The 18458-nt window shown below is 41.9% G+C and overlaps 1 protein-coding gene across 23 annotated transcripts in view; it reads left to right on the top strand.

Moving 5' to 3' along the window:
• The window catches only part of Rbfox2 (RNA binding fox-1 homolog 2), a 235327-nt gene that overhangs the window by 163018 nt on the left and 53851 nt on the right, over positions 1-18458 (top strand). The window lies entirely within an intron of this gene.

Here is an 18458-nt window from a genome sequence, read left to right on the forward strand (position 1 = left end):
TTGGTTCTGAGAAGAGGGAGGGAGAGAGACTGCAGAGGTAGGAAGAGATTCTTGTAGACTGCCAGAAAGGGGAGAGGGAGTGACTTGCTTTTAAGAATTGCAGAAAAATTTGTGTTACTGGGAAAGCTGATTCACTGGGGTTTCTCAGGCTTGGCTGTGGAATTGCAGTTTGCTGCCTTCTTTCTAAACCGACGATCAAAAATGAAGGCTAGGAAAGAATGTTTCATTTCTGTGGCTTTGTCGTTGGTAAATGATGTTTTCCATAGGAACCCATGGAGCATCTTGGTGTAGCAGAGGCAGGTACTGCTTTTCCTGACCGGATAAATGTGTACATAAGTGACAATTGCCGCTTTAAACGACATTTGAAGGAGATGGAGTAGGAAATGGAAGATCTCCATCTCTGTCTCTTCTCCCCACCCCCTTCTCTCTGCCTCTCTGCTTGTGTCAAGCAGTGTCTACTCTGCATTTTAGCAAGTCATTCCCGACAAATGGAAAGGTGGCTGCTGTTCCATTCCTGGCAGGGATGTTTTTCTGGTTGTCACCCTACAGTATGCTCCTTTACCCCCTTTTCCTTGTGTGTGGCTTGGGAGAAAGTGGTGAGGCTGTTCCATATCAGAGGACATCATTTTTATGATGGGACTTTCAGACCCTTTAGTCTTAGACTTGGGATCAGTTCACCCCAGGCTTCCCTCACTGGACAGGGCTTTCCTTTTAAGGATGTTGCCCCTTTTTTGTATTCTCTCCCCTCTTTTTTCCTCTCAGAGTCACCACCGGAGGGCGAGAGGCAGCAGGCTATCCGATAGGCATCGCCTTCGGTGCTGGAGCTCTGTTTAGTTAAATGTTATATAATGCCCTGCAGTGCCGTTTTGAAGGAGGGAAACCTGTAGGGAGGAATCTATCCTGATCCAGAGAATAGGGAAATTTTAAAAGATAAATCCTTCCAAGAAGATTTTCTCCAAATCTAAGTTGGGGAATTGTCAAGAAATTCCTCCTTTGGAAAGGGGAGAAAACTCTTATTTTTTAATACTTCTTAAAAGCTAATTAATGCTTTTGAAATACCACTTTATTTTGTCAAAAATCTCCATGTCTTGATTCTCTCCGAAGCCCGTGTGAGCTGTTACTTACTTCACCTGAGTGCATACCAAGTCTCCACCGAGGAGCTGTGTTAGAGAACAGCCACTCTCGGCTCTGTGGAAGGCTTTCAATGCTGCAGCTCTCGCACGCATTGTAGAACCAGTGGAGGAGTCATCTGAACAGGAGCTGTTAGGATCAGACTTCTGTGGCCTCATGGAGAATTACCTCTTGGCAGTTTTAGAAACATTGAAATGTGTGTGACAAGTTAGAATGTGCACGCTTGTTTGTACTCTGTGTTGTGCTCCTAATCATCAGATATATGGAAAGTATAATTTTAAGAACAAGGTTGAACAAATAAATGGAACCTGGGAAGGAACTTTTTTTTAATGATTAGGAGTCCAACAGATAAATTTAATCTTTGTTTTCTCAGATGTACTAAGCGCTGAAGGAAAGAAAACTCGTTTTCTCATGTTGAATTCATACAGTAGGATCTGTGAAATTCAGAATTGTGTGGGGTTTATTTCAGTGTCTTCACCATCTACCTGAAAGTCATGGAGATGGTTGTTTACAATCTAAAAGTCAAAGGAAATAGTAAGTGGGGCCCAATCTTTGGTCTATCCTGTGGTTTGTTTTTTGTTTGTTTGTTTGTTTGAATTTGTTGTATAGGTTTGGATGTTTTGAGCCAGACAGCAAATCCAAACATTTGATAATGCCCTGTCACCTAAGTGTTTTCACTGTCACTGTGTTGGTCAGGGGTCACTGTCAGAATTAAAATGGCTATTGCCATACTGAGTATCATAATCAGGCTGTGGAAAGGTGATAAGATGTTTGGTCACTTCACACCTTGGTTTGCCTTAGACTCTCCTGCCTGTCCCTCATCCCCATCACTGGGTGGAAGAAAGCATTTTGTTAGTAATTCCTTTTTGCACAGTCTATGCTTAGTAATTATTATATATACTATAAACTATAGCTTTATATGACCTTTTTTGTTTTACTAGCTAACAACTTTATTACTGACAATAAATAGAACTTGGCATTTTAGTAAAAATAGTATTTTAGTGGCAAAATTTTCATGCAGCAGTAGCCATACATGCTCAATTGACACTTAAGTATACTTTTATCTCTTGTTCATGTTCACGTCACAGAAATTTTTGACTGAAGTCTTTAACTAGATTGACATATTAAAGATCGTGCTTGTCCTATCTATAGAAAAGCAAGGTGGGACAAAAGGAAAAAGAATATCATTCCCATAATATGTGTAAACTAGAAAAGCAAGGTTGAAAACCATTTTTCCCTAATTCGTTTAAAAAAACATTTAGCAAGACACAATTTCTGTTCATTGTTGAGGGGGGAAGTTTATCAGGCAAAGGGGAAAAGCTTACAGCACAACCTGAAAGCAGATGTTTTACTCCACAACGATGTGAGACTGCCAACTTCTATGGAACACAAGGGCCCTCCCTTTCTTGGACAGCTCAGTGCTTTGCTGGCATTTTCTTCAAAATCTGTTTTCCATCAGAACCAGGAGGAGAGAAGGTGTTAGGAATAAGGGATGTTAGGAAGGAGGTTGCTATTCCTTTAAATAGTTCCCCTAGCCCAAGTGGCAGCAGGCTGCTCTAGAGTGTATTCTTTTGTAATGAATCACCAGCTCCATTGTCTGCTATCTCCCCCTTTGTAGCTGGAAGGCCTGAGTCTTTCACCTGAGCTGTACCCTCTGCGTTCAGGGTAGTTGGGAGGAGAGGAGTGGGAGGGGATATTTTATGCTCTAATTAAAGGCAGATAAGACATCAGGTATGTTTGCTTTGTTTCGGTTTCCCTTCCCCTTTGGGTTTGTGCTTTCTGAAATGGACTGTTGTTGGGAATCTATCTGGTCTGTGAATTTGCTAAGCACATCCCATTTCTGTGAATCTGGGAGTCCTGCCCTTCATTGAGTCTCCATTTTGTGGCCTTCGTCTGAAGTGATTCCATTCTCTTGCCTGCCAGTTGCACTCCTTCCACACAGCCTCAGCCCCCCCCCCTCCCGCAGAGTGGAGCCCACAGTATTTGTTTTGGCATATTTTCCACTTTCTATGGGCTGCACAGGATTCTGGGGAAAGTTTGGGGATAGGCAGGGATGTGGATTGGAGGCTAAATTTCTGTTTCTTTACAGTGAACCAGAAAGAAAGAGAAAACGCTATACTTTTTACATTGATTTTGTTTCTTTCTGAATTCCTCTACACTGATCATAACTTCAGTTTTAACCATTTCCTTACTAAGACCAAGACTGACTATTAAAAACTATCACTGTTCTAAAAGTTATTTATCTTTCCTGGAAGGTACCCAGAATTCCATAAATGGGGCTGTTACAAATCTCGGCATCTGTGAGGCTATAAGTGTGTTCGCCTCCATCCCATACCCCCTCTTTTCTTTTGTCCCTTCCCACTTTAATTTTTCCTTTTACTACTGAGTCTGGAAGTTGAGACTGAGAAAGCTTGGTGTTTGACCGCTTCCTGTTGAAGCCTGCATTGCTAGAAGCCAGCTTATGCTGGAAGGTAATGACAGCCCTCTCCATGGTTGTGTTCTACCTTCAGAAACTGCAAAGTCACATTGTACAGATGGCTATCGGGAGCCTCTTTCTGACCTGTGGTTTGTGAACTGCTCAGCTTTTAACCGCTCATGATGTAATGCCTTTCTTTAGGTTGTCTCATGGAAAACCTATTTGTGATGTTCATGCTGTCACTCAAGATCTCCTTCCGCTGACCCCAGTCTCAGGGAACTACTGTACATGTTTGATTCTAGAGCCACAAGACCTCACTCAGTGTCCCCTGACATTCTAAAACCACTGTCAGTTCTTTCCTTGCACGTTTTGACCGCATAGGTTGCACATGAGCTCTGCCAGTCCCAGTCATGGGGCTTCCTACCAGAAAACTCTTTGCAGTTTGGACTGCAGCGCCTTTGTTCTTGAGCTCAGATGCTCGGCCTCTTGTGAGCAGTCAGAATGCTGCAGCCTTCCACTGTGGAGCATCATACCCATTTCCTTCCAGATTCTGAGTGTTCCTCTGTTACTTTTGGAATGATTAAATTCAGGAAACCTTGGAGTCATTTAATTCCTTAGAGGACACTGTCCAGGGTTAATCACCTAAAATCATAGTCTGATTTTGTCAGTTCTGAATTTAAACCTTTTAGAATCCCAAGTAAAATCCCATGTCCATTCCAGTTCCCCAAAGCGCTGCACAATCAGGAACCTGTGTATCCAGCCTCATCTCTGTCACCCAGATTCCTCTGGTGGTACTGGTCCCTCTCTGTTTCCTTGAAGCACCTTGCTCTTTCTTGCCAGGCCTTTCCCTCTCACCTTGCTGCTGTGCTCTGTGAGTCTGAGCCACCTCTGCCCACCCCACCCTTCTCTTCAAGGGACTGTGCCTGTGACTCTCTCTGCCTGCTCCTGTTCTCCACCATCTTTCATCCTCTTGCCACTGGTCTTAGTGCCTGTCATTGTCTGTTGTCTCTCTCCTCGTCCCCCAAACTCCACGACGGCAGGAGTCTCATAAGTAGTCTTCCCTTCCTGTTGTCTAGAACAGTCATTATAGTAGCTAATCATTATGCAACTATGTGATGTCATTTTCAGATACCCTTCTCAGCACTTTACCTAAATGAACTCACTGAATCTGGCAACATTGGAATTTGAGTAAACCCAAAGAGTTTATGTCCAACATTCTTGTTAAGTGCCACCAGTAATGACTGTCGTTAAAAGAACTTCATTTTACACACCTACTTTGTACTGATGTATACATACCGCATTGACAAATGTGAATTATGATTGCTTGAGGTAGTTCAGTGTATGTCTGTCTCCCCCATCGCCCTTATTGCATAAAACTTTGAGATTCTAGAGGTCATGCAACCTAATAAGTCTAGAGTACAGAGAGATTTCCAATCTGAGTCCAGATTCCTCTGCTGTTTGATTATGTTGCTGGCCTTGCGGTACTTTCAACTCCATGTTGGTTCCTGGAAAGTAGACACAGTTTCCTTAAGGTGAACTGGGTCGGTCTCTGCTTTTGTCCTCACACCTCCCTCCTACTTCTTTCCTCTAGAGTCGCCTGAGTGTTTTTATCACTTTTACACGCACACAAATGGAAGATACTAGATACTACTGATTGTTCCATTCAATCTTCTGTTGTCTTGACCCATTTTACCTAATTCTTTAAGTTAATCTTCATAGAAAAGAAAATACAGTTTCCAGAACCTTTACTGTCCTAGACTAATTGTATTAATTCGTATAAATATCAGTATATTGTATTTAATGTATTATATACTCATATATAATATGCTTTAGCATATTAGTATACTCAGTATTATTAAGTATCATGTCTTTATCAAAAGTTTGCTATAATATCTTTTTCCCCATTAAAGTATCATCTTTCTGTTTCATTTTATAACATGCCACCACCTTACTGGCAAGAACCTGCTTGTCATTTAGCCTCTGAGACTTGCCTCAACTCATCCTGAATGGGAAATCAAAATTATTGATTGGCTGATAGTGTGTGTGTGTGTGTGTGTGTGTGTGTGTGTGTGTGTGTACGCCTATGTGTATGAGCATTCTCATTCATATACATGGGTGGAGGTCAGAGAACAGCTTGATGACTTGGTTGTCTTCTTCCACCATGCCTTCTCAGGAATTGAACTCAGGTTGTCAAACTTGGTGGCAAACACCTTTACCAAAAAATCAACTCACCCACACAAGATTCTCATTTGAACTTACTTTTAGAAATACTATTTTGAAAATGATAGTTGAATTAACAGTAAAAATTTTCATATTATTCTCATCATACCCTTTAAATTTTCCTTTTAAAGGGGCTATCGATCTCAGATGTCAGAATAACATTCCCTATTTAGCCAATTCAGAAGTTAGCAGATAGTTATTAATAAGGATACGGTTTTTAAAAAGTATAGCTTGAGCTAGGTGTAGTCATATATACTTGTAATACAGTATATGGGAGTCTGAGAAAGGATTGGGACTTCAAGGCCAGACCAGTCTATGTAGTAAGACTGTCTCCAATTAGTTAATTACTTAAAAGTGTGTGAGACTTACAGTCATAAAAAGAGATATTAATTTCATTTAAAATTACAGGGAAAGATTTTGACACCAAATTTTGACTGATATTTCCTTTTTGGTTAAAAGAATCTTTATAGAAGACATGGTAATAGAAAGCAGTAATTATTTGTAAAATTATTCATGAGTGACTTATATCCATGACTATGTTTTGTGTTTTGTTTTTGTTTTTTATTTTAACCTAGTGATGATTATGAGATTACTTACAAAATGTGTGTGTGTGTGTGTGTAAGCACACACATGTGTGGAGGTCAGAGACAACTTGCTGGTGTCTGTCCTTCCCACATGGGAGTTCTAGAGTTCTAAGGACCAAACTCAGGTCGATAGGCTTGGTGACAGACATCCTTACCTGCTAAGCCATCTTGCTGACTTTTCTTGCAAGGCATTTTAAAGAGACAATTTTTATTAAATTTTTGTAAGCCATTTTATCCAATATTTTGAGAAATGTCTTTTCTGGGAGCCTTAAGTTCTTCTAGGGTAAGTGGAAGTGTAACTGTTTGTTTACTTCCACTGTGGAAGTGGAAGTGGAAAGTTTAACTGTTGGCATTTTGTATCAGCACCATGGTTGAGAGTCTGAGAGTGTAGTAATTCTTGTGGAGAGCGTTGTGCAAGGTGCTAAAGACTTGGAACGCTCAACCATCTAGGTGTCCCCTAAAGAGCTGGGTTCACTTCTGTGAGGTATTTACATAAACCCATGTATGCTATCAAACCCTGATGCAGTGTAAATGCTGTGAACAGTTGCTGTCCTTGAGTCTTCCAGGAATAAAGACGGGAAAGGTCTACATCTTTAATACTGACTCATCCTTTTCTACATAATGGGAATAAATGTATCTGCAGATATGGAGGGCCAGCTTTATTGGCTGTCTGCAATAGCTTGTAGCTCTTTGAGCTTGGGAACAAATAAACTGTTTAATAACATTTTGCTGACTCTGTTATAAAAAAAACTTTTCTATGGTAATATTATTAGACACATTTCTTCTTTTTCTAGAAACTTGATTAAGGCTCCTGTATCACAGAACTACAGACTATTAAATCCCAAGTGTGTTCATTTAGAAATGAGAGTACACTCCAGAGAGGCTATGAGTTGCTCAGGCACATGTTAAAGGCAGGATTGAAGCCAGAACTCATGTTCCTTTGTCTGTGTCCTGCTGCCTAACAGATGGGCTGACCTGACCTGCCAAGTATCAGGCGCTTATAGTGCCTCCTTCAGGAAAGGAGGGAGAAGTTAAACTTGTGCTGTCAGCTGTCCCGTCCCCCGGCCTTGTCCCCCTCCCCTCATTTATTTTATGTGTATGACTAGTTTGTCTTATATGTCTGAGCACTGCGTGTGCCATGCCTGATGCCCAAGGAGGTCAGTGAAGGCCTAAAGTCTCCTAAAACTGAAGTTACAGATAAGCCACCATGAGTGCTGGGAACTGAACCCCAGTCCTCTGGAAAAGAGTCCAGTGCCCTGTACTGCTGAGCCATCACTCTTCCAGCCCTGCTAAAAATAATTTATTTGCAGCTTTTCCTGTGGTAGAGTTCAAACCCAGGGCCTTGCACATGCTAGACCAGTATTCCACCCATGATCTGAATCTCCAACCTGAATTTTTATTTTCAGTAATAACTGTGTAATTTTGATATGGATGATCAGATTTAGGTAAAGAGAAGAAATAGATAGCTGATACACCACCACCTTTTAAAATTGAGCATTGACTTGGTTTTCACAGGAAATGTAGAGAAAAATCTGGATGTGTTGTACATTTTAGATCCAATGGAAGATAGATTCCTTCCCTGGGATACTCTGAGGGGCTGGTTTCAGCATGCCTCCTTTCTGGTTTGTATGCCTTTCTTTCCTCTAAGACAGGGGAAGAGGCTTGCTGGTGATTCCTTCTCTGATTTGTCTTGTGAACCAGGATTAAACCTTGTAATCGTTGGTTTATGTTTCGTGGCTGCTCCTGAAGGGTAAGAGTCCATGACGTGCCTTACTGATCCATCTGTTAGATCAGTGAGGCGGCAGCATTTTCCTCTTTGGACTGCGTTCTTGTCTAGGCCATTGTTACATTCACTAAAGAGGAGGCCCTCTAGTTGGTAAATAGTTGACTTTTCTTGTGTTTCCTGAGTGGATAGACACCTGCAAATCTTTCGTGTGTCAGCTTTAGAATAACTGCTGCCACATTGTCTTGTGTACTTTGATGACACAGTGCAGCGTGCACTTGGCTCTGATGATCCTCTGAGTTGCTCTGTTTTCCAGTCTCATTGCACCTAATTTTACCTTTAAAATACTGATTTGTTTTGAGGTGTGTGTACATAACGCTGAGTGTGCATGTTTGTCTGTGTGGCGGTCAGAGTACAGTTTCAGGGCTCACCTACCTTGTTTAAAGTAGGATCTCTCTCTCTCTCTTTGTGGTGGGGGGTTGAGACAGTGTTTCTCTGTAGCTTTGGAGCCTGTCCTGGAACTCGCTCTTGTAGACCAGGCTGGCCTCGAACTCACAGAGATCCGCCTGTCTTTGCCTCCCAACTGCTGGGGTTAAAGGCATGTGCCACCACCGCCTGGCTTAAATCAGGATCTCCTGATGTTTGCCCCTGGGCATTGTATCCCAGGGCAGCTGGCTCACAGGCTTCCAGAGCTTTCCCCAGTCTCTTCCTCCCATCACACTTGGAGAAATGTTGGAATTACAGACATGCATCACTGGGTCTGGGTTTTGCATGGATTCCTGTAAACTGATCTGAACTTATTTGCACAGCAAGTGCTTTCTCCCACTAGCCATCACCCTGGCCAGTGTGCCTAATATTTTCTTGAAGCTTAAGTACAAGGACTGTCTCAGGAATCGTAGCAAACTCTATTCATTTTCCTTTGAAGCTCCAATTTGTTTTTAGTGACTTCTCAGTGTCCTTGATAGCCAACCTTTGTCACTTACAATGAAGTCTAGAACTGAGAGCTTGTTTAAAGTTGTGATTGTCTTACATAATGCAAGCCTTGACTTCTGGGTTAGGACTCTTTACACTGCTCCCATCCGTTGTAAGATCCACTAGCAGTTTAGGAGAGAGAGAGAGAGAGAGAGAGAGAGAGAGAGAGAGAGAGAGAGAGAGAGAGAGAGAGAGAACAGAAGAAAGTGGAGATGGCATAGCTGATCACAGGGGCTAAACAAAGTTCTGGAAACAATGCAGATAAAAAAACTGATAGGTTAAAAAGGAGGAGGAGCTAAAGCCTGGGGCGGACTTGCGAGACTGCTGTGTAAAGGCAGTGAACTAGCACAACATGAAGATGGAAAGTAGCCGAAGGTTCTGTAGATGGGTGGCTAGCTGCTTGACACTGCTCAGGACTCTCCAAGCACTTCCCCCGCCTACTGTGCCACCCCCTTTCCCCTTTCTTCAACTTGAAAGTGGGATAACCAATGTTGTAATGACTTCTCTCCAAGGAACCTGATCAACATGTTATGAGAAATTTAATTATATTTTGTTTTGTTTGTGTTTAGGGTTTTGGGGGGTTGTTGTTGTTTGTGGGTTTGGTTTTGGTTTTAGCTTTTTGTTTTGAGACCAGGTCTTACTATTGTAGCCTTGACTGCCCTATGTAGACCAAACTGGCATGGAACCCATAGAGATCTGCCTACTTCCTGAATACTGGCATTAAAGGCACATTCTATCTCACCCAGGTTTATTTTTTATGTATGTGGGTGTTTTACCAGCATCTGTATGTACTAACCACTTGTTCAGTGGCCACAGAGACCTGAAAAGGGCATTGGATCCTTGAAACTAGAGTTATAGATGGTTATGAACAGCCATGTGGGTGCTGTGACAAACCTGGATCCTGTGAAAGAACAAAAAGTATTTTTTACTGCTAAACAATCTCTCTGACTCCTTAGTTTTAAAATTTTTTTATTATTGTTAACTGTACATATGTGTGCTTGTCACAGGGGTGTTGGGGCTGGGTGTATAGAGGTACCCACTTAGAATTGGAGTTGCAGTTCAACAGAGATGCTGGGAATGAAACTGAGATCCTCTACAAGAACGGTTTGCTCTCTGACTGCTGAGCCATCTCTCCAGCTCTAGAAGTTTAATTCATTGCTATGATACGTGGCGAAGTGGAGAGACATTCCACACTAACAGGAAGCCTGTGGTGTCCTTCTGTCCCTACCACATTCTGAGTTCACAATTGGAATTTTAATGCCAGAAAACAGCTGAGCAGAGGAAACCACATCATATAAGCAGGTCTTTCTACCTGGGAAATTGGAGAACGAAGATCATTGGCAATCCTAGAGGAACTTGAAGCATCCAAGAGCCAGAGGGAATGAAAAGAAACCCTGACCTGAGGAAAACCGATAACCATGGGAGCAGAAGGGAACTTTAGGAAACCATATAGGTTTCAGAGATCTTGGATTCTAATAATAATAATTACTAGTAACTAAATGTCAAAGGAGAATTAAGAATGCAAAGGGTTTGAGACTAACAACATACTTCAGAAAAGGACATGCAGAGAGAGGGCAGGAAAATGGACTTATCCTTCCCAAAGTGTAAAATAGAAGACACAGTGACTTCCTTAGTTCTCTAAGGCAAAACCTGCTAACACTGTTACCAAGAAAGTTCTCAGGGCGAGACAATAATGCCGCCCAAAACAGTATGTATTATTTATTGATAGATTTGACTGAGGGTGTCTCTCTACTCCTCTGCCCTATCCGAAGCTGGCAGAGTACTGTTTGTGGCTCATTTCCCACTCAACCTGTGCAAGTTTATGGGGAGCAAACTCACGTGGTCCTTCCTTCCTTTCTCCAGGAGCCTCAGGAGTGGGGTGCCAGGCCCTACTATGTGTGCACTGTGTTATGTTGACCTGTCTAAGTCTAGAAGCATCCCAAGCATCTGCAGCCCCCTGCCTAGGATCTCTGCCTCTTTAAGAGGTGTTAAAAGAGAACCACTCCCCTTGAAGAGCTAGGAATAGAGTTGCTCTTCCTCACAAGCCTCTGAACTATTTGGTTTGCCGTCACCTGTATGGACACATTTAATAAAAATAAAGGGTTAGGGGTTTTTACTTTTTATTTATGTATGTGTGTCTTTGTTTATGTTCAGTACATGCCACGTGTATGCAGGAGCCAGAAGAGGGCATCAGATCCTAGATATGCTGTTATAAACAGTTGTGAGCAATCCGGTGTGGTTGGTAACAACCAATCTTGGATCCTCTAGCAAAGCAAGAAATGCTCTTAAACCACCGAGTCGTCTGTCCAGCTCAAAAATAAAACTTAAAAGAGAAAAACGAATTGCCAGTTATGCCTTAGAGGTAGCTTCAAGGAGCTTTCTAAGTTAGAAGCCTTTTGTCAAAGCTCCTTGTCTCCCTGCAGTGCTGTTTCCCCATATTAGGTTTTGTTCTAGTGTTTATTCAGTATCACTTTGGCAGAACCTTATATACAGTAAATTGTAACTTTTATATCTTTAAAAAAGTAACCATGGAATGGTTGAAAGGTTTCAAATAGTGTGGAGCCTAAGAAGTAGAATTGGAACGGGGCATCACCTAGTTAGGGAGTCCTGCTCTGTTGAAAGTCAGTGGGTCAGCAAACAAGGGATGTGGGATACAGAACTAGGAAAGTTAAATATCAGGGTGGGGATAAGAAGAGAGGGATCTGTTTGAGGTGAGTAAAGAGCCCAGACAAGAGTAAATGCTTGAGCCAATTTCAAACATTGTGTGTGAATTAGCTAGATGGGGAGAAGTGAGCAGAGTAATTGGTTTAAAGAAACTGAAGGACAAGCCAGGATGAGACGTCTTTTCTGGATCTCCAACACTGTGAGCACCATATCTCGAGTGGATGTTTGGGATGGATCCACCTGCTCTTACCTTGCTGAAAGAACCACATACAGCATGGCCTTTCCACATCACATCTCTGCTGAAACTCTTTCCTAGACCACAGAAGCCAGAATGCTGCTCCCTGCAGCTTGACCAGCTCCCTCCCAGCTGTCAGTCTGTCCCATCGCCACCTTCCTCACTTAATCACTTATCACTGTACCTTGCCTCTCTGTTGCAGTTTGGTCACACACCTCCAAGTCTCTTGCTCTGGACCTCAATACTGTGCTCCCTTTGTCTGTTGTGCTCTTCCATCCAAACAGACATCTTGCTGCCTTGATTTCCTAAGACACCTGATCAGATGTCACTTTCCCTGGCCTCCTGCTGAAGGTAGAAGTCCCCCTGTCACCTGCCTCCCAGCAGTCCATCTGGTGATTGATTGCTTTACTAGTTTGCCTTTATTTTTCTCTCCCTACTAGAAAGTAAGCTCCACAAGGACTTTGTGGCTAATCTGGTGGCTGCCCCCAGCAGAAACTGGGTCTGTCCCATGACAGAGGCACAGCAAGAATGGCCTGAGTGGGCAGAGTAGACCAGAGCACAGCTCCTTTAATTTCAAAAAATCATTTTGGTAACTTCTTTTAAAATGAGTCAAGTTGAAGTTTAAGATTTTTTTTTTACATTTATTTTTAAATTGTGTGTGTGTGTACACTTGTAGAGTGCAGAGGGAGTTTGAAGAGGGCATATGATTGAACTGAAGTTACAAGCAGTTATGAGCTTCCCAATGTAGGTGCTGGGAACTGGACACAGGTCCTCTGCAAGAGCAGTATGTACTCTTAACCACTCATCTCTTCCAACCTCTATTTTTGGTAGAGTCCCATGAAGCCCAGGCTGGCCTTGAACTCTGTGCATTCCCAGCCGTCTGACTTTTCATTCTGTGTGTGTGTGTGTGTGTGTGTGTGTGTGTGTGTGTGTGTAACACAACCCTCTGGACTCTCACTGTACCCTTCCAATGATTATACCTGCTTTAGTGGAGCTGATAACTCGTCTCTTCCTGAGCTGATGGGAAAGAGAAGTTGTGTTTTTCACAGATAGTACATCAGAGTAAGGGATCATTTCCATAGCTATTCTCTAAAGAATCACAACTGTGCTCCCATCGGACACTCATGCAGGTTGGAGCTTAGAATGAGTAAGTCTGTAGTTCATTTTTGACCAACTTAGAGACTTGAACACCCAAGCCATAATAGAATTGTGATTGTAGACACGATCTGGTTTTGTTCTGGGAAAGGAATAGGGAAGAATTTTCCCAGTTACTATATGTGTATCTTATGAATTTTTTTCCTCATCATGAAGGAGACTATAGTAGAGCACTACCCTTTAAACATAAATTATTTTATAATTCTGAAGACACTCTGAGGCCTTTCTACAGTGTTTTATTCTGAACCAGAGTTGTTACTATTCGTAATAATATTCCAGTTTTGACATATGAAGGATGTAAACTTAATTATCCATGAAGAACATAGTAAATTAACTTAAATTGTTGTGGGAATTTTGGCTGAAAAAGAGAATCATCTGTAGACTGCATAAACCATCAATCACATTGACAAGACTAGACTTATAATCCAAAGGAAGGAGTTGGAGGAGGGCAGCAGGTGATGGAATTGGTGGTCTTCTGTTGCTGATGGAAGGCATGATTCATGGAAGGTTGGGGCTCTGAGTGCTGCTTTAAGGGGAAGTGGAAGAGTCTTTGAGAGTATGGAGACATTAAGACTATTACAGAGTTGTCACGTTTAATCTAATAGACTATTGGTTCAGATATTTTTGTTCTAAAATATTTATTTTCCTGTTTAAATATTCAGTGATGTGTGAGATAGCAAAGCTCAGCCTCAGGGGAGAAGTTTGTATTGTCACTTCTCTCTAAGTAAGTCAAAATGTGTGTTTGTGTGTGTGTGTGTGTGTGTGTGTGTGTGAGAGAGAGAGAGAGAGAGAATTGATTTAGAGGTAAGCTTACAGTGTGTTCCAGATTCTGTCGTTTATTTTTGTTCTAAGTGTGGAAGTAAACATAGTACATTACCTGTTTGTTTTTTGTTGTAGCACTGTTCACAAGTGCTTGGGATTGCACTGGTGTGTTCAGCACATCACATGGCAGCAACAGTTAGGTTTAGTATCGTTATATAAGAGAAGGATCAACTGTTAGGCCTGCAGTTTAGTAAGTTTTCAGTTTTGGAAAAAAGATAATGTTTGTTCTCTTTGTAGGCTCTATTGAGAAGATGATCCTTTATTTGCAGAAAACGTGTGTTTACAGCAGCTGTTTCCTTCCTCCTGACCAGCAGCCTTCTAGAAGCACAGCCCTGGAGAGCTGCTGCTGCTGGCTCCCTGTCACTCATTCCTCTAAAGCAGTGCTACTGAATTACAGAACATGTTAGTCCCCCCTGCAGCCCACAACCTCATCCGCCACTGCATCACTCCAAATGCAGCTTTACCGCAAAGGATAGCAATCCTTAGATTTTTAAACATAGTTTCTTCTGAGTAGGGGACTAGGGCCAAGAAAATATGGGCATACCTGCTGTCAGGAAAGAGGTAAACTGTGAATTTCTGGAAGTGGAGAGCTGGGATGTGGCACTTGTTCCTGGCCTCTGGGGTCAGTATTCCAGCTAACTATTGAGACTGCCACAGAAAAAGATCCTCGATTGAAATAAATAACAATTCTGTTCATTTTCCAGTCGCAATAGATTTTTCTGTTAGTAGGCTCCTTATTATATAATCAGTTCATCTGATTTTGTGAGTCTTTTAAGGTCATTTATTTACCAAGTTCCAGAAACATAAGTGAAAAAAATAACTTTTGGATTTTTCATCCAGATGTAAAAATTTATTTATTTATTTTGCTTTTTCGAGACAGGGTTTCTCTGTGATTTTGGAGCCTGTCCTGGAACTAGCTCTTGTAGACCAGGCTGGTCTCAAACTCACAGAGATCCGCCTGCCTCTGCCTTCCGAGTGCTGAGATTAAAGGCATGCGCCACCACCGCCCGGCTGAGATGTAAAAATTTAAAGTTTCCTGTTTCTAAGCACCATGTTTAGATATGCCTCTAAAGCTCTGCAGGTTACCTAACATCTTCTGTCTTTGTGCAGACTACCCTGGAACTGAATTACAGACAGGTGTGAGCTGCCTTGCTGGGAGTTGTACTTGAGTCTTCTGGACGAGCAGCCAACCAGTGCTCTTAACTGCTAGACCATTTCTTCAGCCTTACAAAATGCTTTTTAAATTGAGTTTAGATTTTATTATCCTCCCTCCCTCGCTCCCGCTCCCTCCCTCGAGACAGGGTTTCTCTGTGTAGCCTTGGGTGTCCTGGAACTTACTCTGTAGACTAGGCTAACCTCAAACTCAGAAAAATCTGCCTGTCTCTGCCTCCCAAGTGTTGGGATTAAAGGTGTGAGTCACCCCAGCCCAGCTTGTTTTCTTTTTTATGTATATGTGTGTATGGTGTGGATTTGTAGGTATGTATATGTTTATGTGTGGGGGTGCACTTATCTGTGTGAATGCACATGTGTGAACATTCATGTGGATGGATGTCTGGAGTCTTCCTCACTTGCTTTCTACCGTATCTTTTGAGGCAGGGTCACAAACTCTGAGCTTGCAAAAGGCCAGTCTGGCCAGTTGGCATGCTCTAGTGATTCAACTCTGCTTTCCAGCCTGAGGTCATCAGCCAGCCACCAGGACAGCTAATCACTACTGGGTTCTGAGTTTCCAGACTTGTAAATGGCCCTCACATTTACAAGACAAGTATAATGATCTTGAGCCTTCTCCCAGGCCCTGCCTCTAGATTTTAAATCTACTGCTTTTTTCCTTATCTTTCTGTGGTGACAGTTATGTAGATGCTTTCTTTCTTTTGTCACAGATATGGATGGCAAAATTCTCCACTTTGCCAACAGATCTAACTAGTAATCCTCTTTACTCAGGTTTTTCCAACTGAGAGATTTTCATGTCTCTTTTGATATGCATGTGTTTGCACATGTGTGTGGGGGTGTGTGTGTACACGTACATGCTTTTCTGTACATATGCATGCATGTGGAGCCTATAAGTTGATGTACAATATCTTCAGTTGCCTTCTACCTTAGTTTTGAGACAGCTCTGAGATTACAGGTGTATACTAAAATACCTGGCTTCCACATGGGTGCTGGGGATCAAACCTGGGTCCTCATGCTTGCCCAACAAGCACCTTAACAACTGAGCCATCTTCCCAGCCCTATTGATTAATTGGTTTTTATAAAGGCAGACCAAGTTTGAAATCTGAGCCTGCCAAAACAATTCCCAGGGAATAAATATGACATTTGTAAAATACTTAAAAGGAAAAATATTTTATTCCTTTGATTAGTAGTATCCTAGTTAAACTAGGGTTTTTTATTTGTTTTTGGTTTTCAAGACAGAGTTTCTCTGTGTAGCTTTGGCTGTCCTAAACTCCCTCTGTAGACCAGGCTGGCCTCCAACTCTCAGAGATCCACCTGCCTCTGCCTCCCAGGTGCTGGGATTAAAGCCGTGAGCCAGAACCACAATTCTTAACATTTAAGACTGTTAAATGACTTCAGATTTCTGATGAAAAACAATTAACCACAATATATTTGCCAAAACAAATGCTACAAAACATACACTTTGTTGAATATATTTTCTGTGCTTTTGAGTTGGACTTCTTCTTCTATACCTATTATTCTTAGGTTTGGTTTTTTCATGGTGTCCCATATTTCCTGGATATTTTGTTAAATTGAATATTCTCTTTGACTGGTGAGTCTATGTCCTCTGTTGATCTTCAGCACTTGAGATTCTCTTTTCCATCTCTTGTATTCTGATGTTCATGCTTGCATTTGTGGTTCCTGATCGTTTTCTCGTCAGTTCGGTTTCTATAATTCCCTCGGCTTGTGTATACAACATAAGCTTTATCCCAAAGTCTATTCTCTTAGCAAATAAACAGTTGCTTTATTTTTTAGTAGACAATTGAAAAAGTATTTGCAGTCAGTCACATCTCTTAAGTAAAAATATTCCTGACCTCCTGGTGGAGGCTTGCACAAGACATAGTCTCACCGTGGCTGTATCTCTGCAGTGCTTAGACTGCGACTGAACCCTAGAAACATTACCTTTCTTCCCATCCCCCACCACTTGGTGTGCTTATTCAGTTGACTGAGCCCCTCTGTCAGGAGTGGCCCCATGGGTGATTCATGCTGTGTACTTGTGTACCTAGTCTCACTACCATCAGGGACATGGTAGAGAATGGAGGTTAGAGTTCAAGAAGAGCAACATCAGAGCCAGAGGCAAGTCCCTTAGCCACTAATCTGAACTTAGAAAATTGTGTCTTTAAACCCTCATGTGTTTCTTAGTAGACCCTTTCTGAAGATTTCTGAAAGACAATATGTTAGGCTCTGCTCATCCTCCAATCCACCTGAATTTGAATTTTTCTATGTTTCATGCCTGTCTTCAGGCCTCAGTCTTCTAAGGACTGTGGAAGCAGTGTGCTCTACCAACTATGGGTACAGGCAGAGCACCAAAAGATTTGGAAGAGATGATCAAGTATTAAAATTCTGGGCTATCAAGATGGCTCAGGAGGTAGAGGCACTTTTCACCAAATCTGAATTTGATCCCAGGGACTCACATCGAGGGAGGACATGGAATCAACTTGTCCTCCTACCTCCACCCATGTACCATAATGCGCACACACATATACGCACACACACAAAACACGTAGGTAGATGGATGGATGGACTGATAGATAATAAAGGTTTGAAATGGTTTTAAAAATAAGATTTAAAATTCTATGTACATTAAACCATATTCCTAGATAATAATGGAATCTAGCAATGGAAATGGACATTTTTCCAGAAAAAACTTAAAAATAAAAAAAATTATGTTCTTCAAGCTCAGCATGATCTACAGAGCTAGTTCCAGGACAGCCAGAGCTGCTACACAGAGAAACCTTGTCTCAAACAACAACAAATTGTGTCCTTATAGCATAATTTCTAAGAAGTAAAGGAAAGATTTTTATGTAAAGCAATTCTCGGTTCCAAGTCATGTTAACCTGGTGTCTGACTTTCCTCTGCACATTTTGTTCTGGTTGTTCCTCTTTGGACTTTAAAATCCACTTGTCTGCCAGGTTCTATCTCTTCCCACCCCTCTTTTCTTAACTTCTTGATCAGTATTGCTGAAGCTCCCTTTCACTTCTTTCTATTTTTTAGGTTTCCTGTCTTAAGAATTCCACACATCTCAGTTATACTCTCATCTTTTCTCTTTATTTTGGTTCTCCTGTAGAAGCTTCTGTGTGAGCCGAACTGTCTAGGCTCCTTGGTACTCTATTAGCCCTCTGGGCGCTCTGTCTGATTATGGTAGTTTCATTGTATGATGATGCACACCCCTTTTCAGATTCCCTTTCTCCCTTCTCCAACATTCCTGGTAGCCTTCTATACACATGAGGAGAACACCCAGTCTGCCACCTCCCACGTGTGTGTGCCGTTTGCTTCTAATCGGAAGAGCATCAGGGCCTCTTATTTGGATGATTAGTGTTAAGTATTCAA

Source organism: Alexandromys fortis, unplaced genomic scaffold, assembly GCF_014885135.2.
Source record: "Alexandromys fortis isolate MF-2015 unplaced genomic scaffold, M_Fortis_MF-2015_v1.1 scaffold_2_1_26212458, whole genome shotgun sequence".
NCBI lineage: Eukaryota > Metazoa > Chordata > Mammalia > Rodentia > Cricetidae > Alexandromys > Alexandromys fortis.